This window comes from Aquarana catesbeiana, linkage group LG02 (assembly GCF_042186555.1).
Source record: "Aquarana catesbeiana isolate 2022-GZ linkage group LG02, ASM4218655v1, whole genome shotgun sequence".
NCBI lineage: Eukaryota > Metazoa > Chordata > Amphibia > Anura > Ranidae > Aquarana > Aquarana catesbeiana.
Genome location: NC_133325.1, coordinates 385,151,438 through 385,165,282, shown reverse-complemented (window position 1 = coordinate 385,165,282; position 13,845 = coordinate 385,151,438). Strand labels below are relative to the sequence as shown.

Sequence of the window (13,845 nt, the reverse complement as noted above, 5' to 3'; positions counted from 1 at the left end):
CCTTAAAGCAACACAGCACCCGCCAGGCACCGTCAATGTCCTCCTGTAAATGAGTTCCACAGAAGAGTCCGTTCAACATACCAAAGTGTGTGATAGCAGTCTGTGGTACAAAGTCTTTGAGTTCAGGTTCCAAGGCCCTCAACAGGTCCTGTGCAAAGGGGCACTTCCAGAAAACATGCAGAGCAGTTTCCTCCTGGATGATGCAAAAGGGGCAGTGCCTGTATCTGCACAGGTTTCTGGCATGCATGAATGTCCTGAGTGGCAACCCCCCTTGGATTGCCATCCATGCCAGATCTTTGTGCCTGTTGGTGAGTCTCTTTGAAGAAACATTCCTCCAGACCACTTTACAAGTGGCTGAAGGGAGGCCTGGAACAATCTCAACAATGTCCGATGCTCTAATCAACTTGTGGATAGTTTTTGGCTTCCACAAGTCGGGCTTCACTCCATGTAGCCCCAGCTCCTTAATAAACATGAAGGTGTCCAAGTAGTACCAAGGGGTGTCTCAGTTGTAGGGGATGAAGCTGTCCCATTTGTCCCAGCTGAGGGTCCTCCAAAGAGGCAGGAGGAAAAAAACGGGACATGGAGTTACCACCAGAGTCCGCAGTTCTGTCAACCAATGTCCTGCGGATGCAGTTACAAGCAAAGCACACCCTCAGTAGGGTAGCGATGTCGGGCACGCCCTTACCGACTTTGAGGGGTTCCTTGAACATAACCGCCCGCTTCACTCTGTCCATTTTGGAGCTCCAGATGAAGTGAAACACCGCCCTGGTGATGGCCTTACAGGTGTTAACCCAGGGGGGCCAGGCCTGGGCGAGGTACTGCAACACAGGGAGGATCTCGCTGCGGAGTTCCAGTGTTTTACCTTCGATGGTGAGTTCTCTGAGGCTCCAAAGTCCAAACTTCTGTTTGGGTTTAAATATACTTTTTACTTGCTGCTGGTCACAAAAAATAAATTAAAAAAAGGTCTGCAGGAGCTTTCGGCGTCCCCTGAGGGTAGTGTCCCTGGGCTGCTGGAGAAACACTTCCAGGCTGCTCCATGCCACCCCTAATAAAACAAACAAAAAACTATCAATTTGACTTGCCTATAGTAAATTACTGTCTCTGGCATGTAACGTATAGACATGGTGTGACATAATAGGGTTTTGAGTTTTCTTGGAAGTTTTCAGATTTATCAGGAAGCAACCTGTGGAAAACAAAGAGGTTGATTTACTAAAAGCAATATTCACTGTGCAAGAAAATTTTCACTTTGCAAGGTAAATCGCTGCCGGTATCCATCATTCAATTATGGGTACTTTTACACTGCCTCCGCTGTACTTTGGCTACAGTGTACCCACAATTTTTGTGTGGGTTAGCTGCACTTTCCACATAGTGTTGTCCCATGGTTTTGTTGCAGTTAGTCTAGGTTCACAACGAATGCGGCTTTGAAATCAGACCTTTGCTTTTCATTAAAGCGAAGGTCTGCCCACTGCTGCAAAAATTAAAACCCAGCAGCTACACATACTGCAGTTGCTGACTTTTAATAATAGGACACTTACCTGTCCTGGAGTCCAGCGATGTCGGCACCGCAGCTAGCTGATGTTTCTATCAGCTGTCGGGTGCTGCCCCCGCCATAGCCAGTAAGGGAACCCGATAGTGAAGCATTACGGCTTCATGCCGGGTCCCTACTGCGCATGCGCGAGGCACCCGCTGCGCTCTCCTACTGGCCCGGCGGCGGGGGGAAGGAGGAGGAAGCCGAGCGGTGACGTCGACGGCCGCAAATCTCGTAAGTGGGGACAGGATACCTGTCAAAGGCAGCTAAGCCCCCCCCCCCCCCGAAAGGTGCCAAATGTGGCACTGGAGGGGGGAGGAGAAAAAATTAGCGGAAGTTCCAATTTTGGGTTGAACTCTGCTTTAGTTATTGTCCCAGAGAGTTTGGCCTTGAAAAATTCAAAATGAGTGGAAGAAGTTTTCCAGGAATATGCCATTGGCGATTCTAGCTGCTATGAATCTGAAGGCAGATAATCTCCTGGCACATCCAGGTATTTCCCTGACTGGCTGAGTCAATATGGCTTCAAATGAAGATTTGCCTAGGCTTTTTTGAGTGAGGGAATTGCTTTCTGTAATATTATCATTTTGTCTTAGTAAAAGATAACTGTGTCCCAGTGTTTTCCTCATTGCCACTTGACCAGTGTAAGCCACCATAACAGTGTCAGTGACACCAGACCAGTGTAAGACAGCAATGGTGTTCCTCATCACTGCCACATCAGTCACAATGTCACCAGATTAGTGTAGGAATTTTCAAAAGATTAATTATGCCTCTTATAAAATACCTTGGGTGTTTGCTTTCCAAATGTGGTCATTTTGTGGGTGTTTCTACTGTCCTGGTGCTCCAAAGCCTAAAAAAATGTAAAAGGTATTGGAAAATTAGATGTGTAAATTACGCCCTTAGAAAACCTGGAATTGCTCCTTGAATTTTGGGCCCCTCTATGGAATTAGGCTATGAAAAAGTCTCACGTGGTTTTCTTAAAATTGGGAGGAGAAGCAAAATGTGATTTGGGGTGTAAATCCAAGTAAGCTCATACTGTTTGCGATCAATAATGTGTTAAAATGACAGCTTTGTGAAAGATAAAGCACATTTTATTTACTTTCTTCATTTTCCAAAAAATGTGTACAAAAATTGCAACTTAAAAACTTACTATTCTTCTTACTAAATGCCTGTCTACTTTAAAAACTGGGGTAATTTTAGGGTTGTCTGTACTGTCCTGGCATTCTAGGGCCTCAAGAATTCAGGAATTGAGATAGGTAGTCCGAACATCAGGGTTCATCAATTTCATATATACCATGGTTTGTGGTTCACACATACTCATTTTTCTTTTTTTATTAAAGAAATGTAGCAGAATACTTTTTTGCCCGAAAATTATGAAGAAAGATTATTACACACCCGTTTTATCCCACAACACTAGGAGCCCTTGCACACTGGGGCGGGGGGCGGCGTCGGCGGTAAAACGCCGCTATTATTAGCAGCGTTTTACCGTCGGTATGCGGCCGCTAGCGGGGCGGTTTTACCCCCCGCTAGCTGCCAAGAAAGGGTTAAATACCACCGCAAAGCGCCTCTGCAGAGGCGCTTTGCCGGCGGTATAGCCGCGCCGTCCCATTGATTTCAATGGGCAGGAGCGGTAAGGGAGCGGTATACACACCGCTCCTTCACCGCTCCGAAGATGCTGCTGGCAGGACTTTTTTTACCGTCCTGCCAGCGCATCGCTCCAGTGTGCAAGCCCTCGGGGCTTGCACACTGGAATGAAAGCAGCGTCACTTTCTGGGCGGTTTGCAGGCGCTATTATTAGCGCAATAGCGCCTGCGAACCGCCCCAGTGTGCAAGGGCTCTAGGAGTACAGAGAGACCTGTTGATCTGTTAAGGTTGATCAGGAGTTCTGACTTCATTAGTAAGAGCTACAGGGGGCGGGATGAACTTCAATTGGTTAAGAGATGCCAGATATGCAAATGTTGTGTTTGAAGGATTTGTAAGCTAGATAATTGAAATCAGAGTATAAATAAATACGTAGAAAGACACATGTTATGTAATTAGAAATACAGATAACACATTTCAGAAACAGTTTAGTGTTTGGGAATGATATTGGTAACTTTGTTGAGTGATTTGAGTATTTATTTATTTTTTTGTATGTTAAAGGTCACTACAACTTGTAATGGGTGCTCGTAACATGTGCACTTTGAATAACACAGTTTGAGGTTAAGACTATACTTTCAGGGATCATTTCTATAGTTTTTAACTGTCGAAATGTGCTCTAAAGTGTTCAAACTCACCAATCACAATGAAGAGCGCAAGTGTTTCTTTCTGAGCGTGAAGTGGACATACAGTGCTGCTTCTTATTGTAGCTGCTGTTTGTTGTTGGTGACTGTTCTTTGCTTTTATTTAAGAGGCAAGGAGGAAAGAAACACAAGCTGAGTGATTGTTTTATTGTGTCTTAAAAATAGAGTATATTATGCAGTGTGTATGGTCTCACATATATATTAATATTATGTGTTTTTGGTAGCTCTTCTCTGGGTAGCAGAGAGAGATTTTCTGGTCTCTGTGTGCAGAAATGGTTGTTTCTAAATTAACCCTTTTATTGCCAGGTCCGTATAAAAGTGCCTGCAGGTGGCCAGGTCAGTACAACATACGGACCTCATTTCTTCCTCTCCTATAAGCTTATATCAGACACTGCTGAACAATTCTATAACTCTGATCAACAGATTACAACCTGCTGATCAGAGTTATTAATAGCTCCTAATGTGACCATCCCCACCCATGCCGCTGTCTCCCTGTCCCCTGCCTCTCCACCCCCGCTGCACCTTTCCATCTAAAGCTGCCCCCCCCCCCCCCCCACTCTCCTCTCCTAGCCCCTTCACCCCCAGCATTGACCCCACTCCACCCGATCGGACCCCTCCCCTTGCAAACCCGCTCCCTGCAGCCACCATCATTAGCCGGCATCCCTCCTCTTCCACTCCTGGGGGCTTCAGGTGCTGCTTGGGGGGGGGTCTAGATGTGTCCCCCTGCCAGTCAGATCACCCCCCCCCAACTGCCCCCGCACCCCCGATCCATGGCTGCTCCGAGCGCCATCTCTTCTTCCCTTCCCTCCACCTGCAGTTTCTCCCTGCACAGATCTCCGTGATCTGTCCGGCTGGGGATTGCGGTGGGGGATTGCGCGTGGAGGTGAACTTGGGGGCTGGGTTTAAAAATTTGTTTACTAAGCCCCTCCCTCCTCTGTAGAAGAGAGGGCACATGCAGCGATCACTACTGATTGCTGCTATATGCCCGCTGACATATTGTAACCGTGAGTGTTACAATGTATCAGACTGTCATTTTCTGAATGAATGGAATCTCTTTACAGATTATTAGTCATTCAAGTAAAGTGCTGCAGAGAAAAGGGAAACCCTTTCTCTGTCTCAAAAACAAAGATATAGGGTTCTGTTTAGATCTCTGATATCTCACCAAACCCCCCCCCCCCCACCCCCCCAAAAAAAAAATGACTAAAAAAAAATTAAAAAAACAAAACAAAAAAACACAAATTTCAAACATAGTTAGACCCCCCAGGTCCGTCTGCACTTACTCCTCCATGGTGATGCCCCCCCCCCCCACACTCACTCCTCCAAGGATACCTCAGCTTCTCCTCCTGGCCAACCTGATCTTTCCTGATTGGCCAGAAGGAGAAGCTGGAAGACGATAGCAAATATGATTTCGCTATTGTCACAACTCACAAGTGGGTGGGTTCGGGTGCAATGCTATGTGCCCGAGCCCAACCTTTTTCAAGCCAATTAGAGCCTAAGGCTCTAATCATGTGGCTTGAAAAAAAAAAAAAAAAAACATACTCATATAAGTCCAGCGCTCTGCAGGGGGGCGGCACCCCTAATGGACCGGGCACTCCTGGTAAGACCCCTTTCACATGGAGCGGAGTTTGAAAAAGCAGATCCGCCTGCTCAGTGGGGGATCTGTCTGCTGATCCTGCTGAGCAGGCGGATGATAGGTCCGTGTCCGCTCCGCTGATGAAGAGCGGACACAGCTCGCTATTCTCTGTGGTACGGTCGGCTGGAAACGGACCGCCTGTCCATTTCCATCGGATGCCATCTGATCCGATCTGCCAGATGGATGGGGAATGAAATCCCCATCCATCTGTTTTAATTATTACACTTCAAGCAGGCTCTCTCCCCCAGCCTAAGACGGGAATCTACAAGCCTTTGGGGTAAGCCCCGGTGATTAGATCGCAACGGTGCCACATGCGCCAATCTGATGATCAAACAAGTGACTAAAAAGTGGAACACTCGTGTAATAATTGTCCACATACAAATGTGGCCCTTTCCGAATAAGGGTGACACCAAGTCCCACACAATCTTGCCAGAGCTCCCTATGTAATCTGGGCAGTTCGGCGGCTCTTCCCTCGTAAACCTTAAAACTATATGTATAGCCTGTGGCCCTGTCACAGAGCTTATACATCTTGACCCCGTATCTGGTACGTTTGCTGGGAAGATACTGTTTGAAAGACAAGCGGCCAGAAAATTTAATCAGGGACTCATCAATGCAGACAACTTGATCGGGAGTAAACAAGTCTGCAAAATGTTGGTTGAAGTGGTTTACCAGGGGCCGAATTTGGTAGCGCCGATCGTATCCAGGATCTCCATGAGGACAACAGAGTTCATTGTTGTTGAAGTGCATGAACCGCAAGATTAGCTCATATCATGCCCTGGCAATGGAAGCAGAGAACACGGGCGTATGGTGAATTGGGTCAGTGCACCAATATGACCGCAACTAACTCTTTTTAGTTATGCCCATGAGGAGGCATAGGCCCAGAAATGTCTTAAATTCGGAAACAGTAATTGGTTTCCAATCTCTGGCAAGGGAGGACAACTGGGGATTAGCGGCGATGAATTGACCAGCATAACGTCAAATCAATTGTTTCCACCTGAATTCTGGGTGGGCCAATGAATGGGGGAAGTACGGGTATTCCAGAAGTGGTGGGCTCCCAATTAGGATTGGCAAATTCTGCAAGAAGGACACTATGGGCACGACGGGCCTGTCTTTGTCTTCTTGGTGGCAGGGGGACACTACTTGTGCTTGCCACCTCGCCAGCTGTACTTTAACTGTACTTATGGGACTCGCCACGTCACCACGTGATACTGCAGTGCTGGATGTACGACCATGGTGTACTAGGCCGCTGGTACTTGTCAGTTCACCAGGATGAGCGGCATTAGTACTTCTCTGCTTCATACGAGGGACCTGCGGTTCTTGCACCTCAACAACAGCAGAAGAAGATCGGGGTCTTGTACGCCTGATCTTGGCAGGGACCACAACTCCGTCATCAGAGCTATCTGTCATGGAGCCGCTGTCCTCTACAGGATCGTCTTCTGAGCCTGAATCTGACAGATGAGTGACTGCCTCTTCACTATCTGTCATGCTCAGAAACGTGTAGGCCTCTTCACTAGTGTACCTTCGATTTGCCATTTTGGGCTCTAAATTTACTGGTACACTAGTGAGACTCACAGGAAAAAAAGCTCCTAGGATGTCAGCAACTGCATCAAACGCTACCAAAAAACCTGTTAGCGATCGCAGGAATCAGGCCTGACTCTGTGAACGTTATGCAGTTATATGTTTAGTGTTTTGTAAGTGACAGTGATCGATCAATACTGCACTTGGGTGGGCTGGGCTGGGCTTGGCGGAGGGGCAAAATGCAGGTGCTAGCAGGTATCTGAGCTGATCCCACTAACACTGCGTTTTTGGGAACCCTAAACTGTTGGAGACACTAGTATAGATCTGATCAGATCAGATATTGATCCGTTCAGACACTATACCACTAAGGGAGGTGTATGCTGCGTGCGAGGGTGTTAGCGCTACTGGCACTAATCTGACGCTGCCTGGGGCGACTGATATCACCCGCCGGGCGATCAGGGGGTTAAACCTTTATTGGGTAATAGACGGCAGGTGCCCTGACACTATAAAAAGCAAACTAACTAACCAGCGTCACCCGTAACACTTATACGGTGATCACTGGTGACAGGGGATGAAAGGGTTAACTAGGGGGCAATCGGGGGGTTAAAACCTTTATTAGGTAATATATGGGGGTACCTGATGCTATAAAAACCTGATGGTGAACCTAAATAGCTACCTGGCTAACTAGTGTCACCTATGACACCTATACGGTGATCACTCAGGGTTGCACAAAAAGCCAGTGGTGAATGTGCCCCTGAAGTGGCAGTTCAGGGGTGCCGTACAGTCACAGTGTTGAGGCACTTGATTTATGGCACCATGGTCACTTCACCACAACACACGTTTTTCGCACCTGCCTCTAGGGCCGAGCCTTTTGGCTAGGACCAGGGGAAATTTTTATTCTTGGCCAGAGGGCCGGCCATTGTATTACACAATGGTCACTTTTCACTTTCCCACCTTCCTTCTCCCCACTTTCTTTTTATTTATCCCCGTGTTTGTCACTTTTTTGTATTTTTTTGTTTGGTGTGTATTAGAGGTCGACCGATATATCGGCCGATATTTGGCTTTTTTTACTTAATCGGCATCGGCCGATTGTGCTGATAAAAAAAGCCGATTATAACTTCAGCGGGACTAGCAAATGACTTCTGTAATAGAAGTCAATGCAAGTTTACTGAAGTTATCTGTGGAGAGGATTCTCTCCTTCCTGGGCAGCCTGCCAAGTATGATAAGAAGATACATTGTATCTCTTCAGGTTCTTTTATCAATGAGCTGAACTCCATGTGGAGGAGTTCTCAGTTTAACCATTTAAAGACTAAATCTTTTCTGACACTTGTTGCTTACAAGTAAAAATCCTGTATTTTCTGCTAGAAAATCACTTAGAACCCCCAAACATTATATATATATATATTTTAGCAGAGACCCTAGGGAATAAAATAGCGGTTGTTGCAATATTTTATGTCACACGGTATTTGCGCAGCGGTCTTTCAAACACAATTTTTAAAAAAAATATACACTAATGAAATTAAAAAAAAAAAATAAGCAGTAAAGTTAGCCCATTTTTTTTCGTCCAAAAGTTTTGATTACCTGTTTTTGTGTATTTAATATTTAAGATATAGTTATTTTTTTTTAATCTAGATTATACATACAAGTGAACTGATTGGAGGTTTGTTTTGTTTAATAAATGTTTAAATGTAAAAAATTTTCTGTATCACTTATTACTTAAGGTTGGTCTCACACTGGAGCGGGCAGGCGTTGACGGTAAAACGCTGTTAGTTTTAGCGGCACTTTACCGTCATTTTAGCGGCGCTATTCGGCTGCTAGCGGGGCGCTTATAACCCAGCTAGCGGCCGAGGAAGGGGTTAAATGCGCCCATGAAGCGCTGCTGCCGAAACGCTTTGCAGGCGCTTCGGCAGCGGTGCGCTTTCATTTCAATGGGCAGGAGTGGTGGTATACACCGCTCCAAAGATGCTGCTTGCAGGACTCTTTTTTTAACATCCTGCCATCGCATCGCCTCAGTGTGAAAGAACTCGGGATATCACACTGAGACTGCAGGGGAGCCATTTTACAGGCACTTTACAGGCGCTATTTTTAGCCCAAAAGCGCCTGAAAAACGCCCCATTGTGAAAGGGGTCTAACTGTTAGATTTTATGAGATGAAGGGGAAAAAAAAGGAAAAAAAAAATCGGCCTAATATATCGGCCCAAAAAAATCGGCATCATATATCGGCCACCGCGATTTCTAAATATCGGCATCGGCCAGAGAAAAACCCATATCGGTCGACATATCGGTGTATACACGTTTGTCACTGTGTGATGAGTAGGGTGTGGGTCCTCGGGCCTACTCTGAAAATCTTGGGGGTGGACGTAGGCCTTCTGGATTGGTTCACCCTCTCTCATGGGGTCTCCCTTCGGGGGAGTCCCACCTAGTACTTGGGTGGGTCTGTTTCGGCAGACCTTCCAGAGAACGGGGGTCCGTCTGGTTTCAGCCAGATGGACCCAAGTGAAGTACCTCATGCCCCGTCTGGAGCCTAACGCCCCAGGGGATCAGGGTAAGGTCCTTCCCTAGTGGAGGATCAGTGTAACACCCGTTGCATGTTTTTGTGTGTCACTCTCTATGTGTGTGCACTTTTTTTGGCACCGGGTGGAAGTTTTTGGGTGTGTTTTGCACTCCACAATTCCTATCAGGAAAACCGATCGTCTGTATGCTTTTCCGACTTACCAAAAATGACGCATGCTCTGAAGCAAGTACGAGAAGGAAGCTATTGGCTACTGGCTATTGAACTTCCGTTTTCTAGTCCCGTCGTATGTGTTGTACGTCACCTCGTTATGGACGGTCGGAATGTGGTGTGATCGTGTGTATGCAAGACAGCTTGAGCGGAATTCCATCGGAACTCCGTCAGAAAAACCTTCAGAGTTTATTCCGGTGGGAAAACCGGTCGTGTGTACAGGGCACTATAGTTTCAGATACTGTAGTAAGATCTTGATGGGCTTAAAGTGGATGTAAACTCGATTCATGAAATTTGAACTGGGCACATATATCTGCAGTGTCAACATCCTTTGTATTGCTTGTATTTCTCAATGAACTATCATGGCGCTGTAGTAGTTCATTGGTTCTTCCTATCAGATTGTATCTGCTTGCCTGTACTGGATATACAGCCACACAAATACACTGACAGATCTGCTGATTGTTGGTGCAATGCTTTACAGGCTTCAAAAATAAATAAATGCACATTTTTTTACATGCAAAAAAATGGGTATTTATTTATTTTTTTTTAAAGAAGTCACTAGACATTATTAAAGTTTGTCCCGTGCTCTGTCATTGTCAAGCTGAAGAGTTTGTTTTGCATGTAAAAAGGGGAAAAAAAAAAAAAAAAAAAAACGTAATTCCTAAAATAAATACTACAGTTATTCATTACTTCTCTGCAATACTCATCAATGTTTTATCCCACAACACCAGGATTACAGAGAGCAATGTTGATCTGTTAAGGTTGATCAGGAGTTAAGTTTCTCCTGACTTCATTAGTAAGAGCTACAGGGGGCGGGATAAACTTTAATTGGTTAGGAGATGGCGGATATGCAAATGTTTTGACTGAAGGACTTGTAAGTTAGATAAATGAAATCAGAGTATAAGTAAATATGTAGAAAGACACATGTTATGTAACTAGAAACACACATAACACATTTCAGAAAACAGTTTAGTGTTTGGGAATGATATTGGTAACTTTGTTGAGTGTTTTGTATTTTTAATTGTGCTTGATAAAGGTCACTACAACTTTGAATGGGTGCTCGTAACATGTGCCCTTTAAACAATACAGCACATAGTTAAGACTGTACTTTCAGGGATCATTATTCTAGTTTTTTTTATTGTCATAATGTTTTGTCACTGTGTGGCGAGTAGGGTGTGGGTCCTCGGGCCTATTCTGAAAGTCTTGGGAGGGGGTGGACATAGGCCTTTTGGCTTGGTTTGCCCTCTCCTTTGAGGGGTCTCTCTTAGGGAGAGCCCCACTGTACTTGGGTTGGTCTGCTTTGGCAGTCCTTCCAGTTGTGGGGGTCTGCCTGGTTTGGGCCGGATGGACCCTTTGTCTGAGTACCTCAGTCCCTATCTGGCGCCTAATGCCCCGGGGGGTTCAGGGTAAGAGTCTTCCCTAGTGGAGGACTCTGTACACCTATTGCACGTTTTTGCGTTTCACTCTCTATGTGTGGGCACTTATTTTGGCACCAGCTGGAGGTTAATGAGGTGTGTTTTGCACGCCACTGGCTTTTTGATAGAGTAATAAAAAAAAAAAAAATCGCTGCTGGAGGGGATGTAAAAAAAGCAGGTACATATCTTCATATTTGGTGGAAATGCCCTAAAATCAAGGTATTTTGGAAAGAAATAGCACCCTGGATCAAAAGAATGACAAATAAGGGTATAGAACTAACACCAGTACATTTCTTATTCCTTGGGAGCCATAAAATCTTATAAGAACAGTGTAATATCACATTTATTAAATGCAGCAAAGAGGTTAATACCTAGGCACTGGAAAAAAAACTACATGCCCTACATTGAGAGAGTGGAAAATGGAAGTAGATGACACGAAGGAGGCAGAAAAGTGGTTTTATAGGACCAGAAATAAACAAGACAAATTTGATAAAATATGGGCAAAATGGGAAAGTCTTGATCAAGAATTAGATAGAGATGAAATTAATAAGAAGTTATTGCTGATAATCTGGGAAAAATTTAAAGGGGAATCTGACAATGGGAAGATAAATAAGGAACGATCCACAACATTTTCTTTCTTTTTTCTTTCTTTCTTTCTTTTTTTTTGGTGTTGTTTTTAAGAATAAAGAGTATTAAATAAAATTTCCGATTATGTGCGAAAAATGTGTCAAAAGTGTCCGATATGTCCGCCACAATATCGCAGTCCTGATAAAAATCGCAGATTGCCGCCATTACTAGTAAAACAAATAAATAATAAAAATGCCATAAATCTATCCCCTATTTAGTAGACGCTATAACTTTTGTGCAAACCAATCAATATACGCTTATTGCGATTTTTTTTTTTACCAAAAATATGTAGAAGAATACATCTTCTGAGCAGGGCCCTCTTAATCCTATTGTATTATAACTGTATTGTCTCCTTTTTATATTGTAAAGCGCTGCATAAACTGTTGGCGCTATATAAATCCTGTAGAATAATAATAATATCAGCCTAAACTGAGGAAAAAATCTTTTTTTTATAAAAAATTGGATATTTAGTATAGCAAAAAGTAAAAGATATTGTGTTTTTTTTCAAAATTGTCACTCTTCTTTTGTCTATAAAGCAAATACCACCACCTTCCGGGGCTGAAGTGGTTAAAGAAAAGTAAAATTTGCAGAAACTGTTCAGTCACTAGACATCATCATTAAAGTTTGTCCCGTGCTCTGTCATTGTCAAGTTGAAGAGTTTGTTTTGCATGTAAAAAGGGAAAAAAAAACGTAATTCATAAAATGAATACTACAGTTATATGTCGTAATCACCCATAGTTAGCAGAATGCATTTTTTTTTTTTTGCAAAAGCATATGTCAGTGAGAATAAATAACAAAACCATATTCATTACTTCTCTGCAATACTCACCGATGTTTTATCCCACAACAGAGAGAAATGTTGATCTGTTATGGTTGATCAGGAGTTAAGTTTCTCCTAACTTTATTAGTAAGAGCTACAGGGGGCGGGATGAACTTCAATTGGTTAAGAGATGCCGGATATGCAAATGTTGTGACTGAAGGACTTGTAAGCTAGATAATTGAAATCAGAGTATAAGTAAATAGGTAGAAAGACACATGTTATGTAATTTGAAATACAGATAACACATTTCAGAAAACAGTTTGGTGTTTGGGAATGATATTGGTAACTTTGTTGAGTGATTTGTGTTTTTTTATTGTGTATGATAAAGGTCACTACAACTTGTAATGGGTGCTCGTAACATGTGCACTTTGAATAACACAGTTTGAGGTTAAGACTATACTTTCAGGGATCATTTCTATAGTTTTTAACTGTCGAAATGTGCTCTAAAGTGTTCAAACTCATCAATCACGATGAAGAGCAAAAGTGTTTCTTTCTGAGCGTGAAGTGGACTTACAGTGCTGCTTCTTATTGTAGCTGCTGTTTGATGTTGATGACTGTTCTTTGCTTTTATTTTAGAGGCAAGGAGGAAAGAAACACAAGCTGAGTGATTGTTTTATTGGGTCTTAATAATAGAATGTGATCATTTTACTGTATAATGAATATTAAATTGTATTCTGGTTTTGTCTAGATAAGATTAGTTGTTTGAAGCTTTTATAGCAAACTTTGGGTTTCCTTCTTGCTGCTTAAATTGTTTATAGATGAAATGCTTTTGAGGCTTTTGCTTTCGGGGGTTATACCGGGATGATGCCCGCAGCTGCAGGCATCATCCCGATACTGTTTTTTAGAACGGGTGATGGGGCTAAAAGCCGCTCGATTGTTATTGCCATTTTATTCTCTAGATTCTCTGCTAAAAATATATATATAATGTTTGGGGGTTCTAAGTAATTTTTTAGCAAAATACAGATTTTAACTTGCAAACACCAAATGTCAGAAATGTCAGCTCTCCTGCTCTGCTCCTCCTCCCTCACTGGAGCACTGAGCTGTGGAGGGGGCGGGGAGCAGCCATCTCAGCGGCTCGTTGAGACTGCCATCGGTCCAGGCACTTGGCGGTTCCAGACTTCATTGTCATGATGACGCGGTGCCTGGATCTGTGTAAAGTCAGCAGAGAGCGGACTTCAGACTACAAAATGGGTCACAGGAGTGCAGAACGAATTGCACTCCTGTGACCCTTAGGAAAAGACCAGCAAAACGAGCTCAGGCTGGACTTCTCCTTTCAGTGGACAGTCCCAACTCCCAAACAGTAT

General features: G+C 43.9%; 2 non-coding genes across 2 annotated transcripts; both read left to right on the top strand.

Moving 5' to 3' along the window:
• The first annotated feature begins 3,729 nt into the window (after positions 1–3,729).
• LOC141130903 (small nucleolar RNA U3) lies at positions 3,730–3,948 on the top strand. Its single transcript, XR_012242544.1, has one exon. It is a non-coding gene; the product is annotated as a small nucleolar RNA U3 (small nucleolar RNA).
• Positions 3,949–12,931: 8,983 nt separating this feature from the next.
• Positions 12,932–13,150, top strand: LOC141130899 (small nucleolar RNA U3). The gene has a single exon (XR_012242541.1). It is a non-coding gene; the product is annotated as a small nucleolar RNA U3 (small nucleolar RNA).
• The last annotated feature ends 695 nt before the right edge of the window (positions 13,151–13,845 follow it).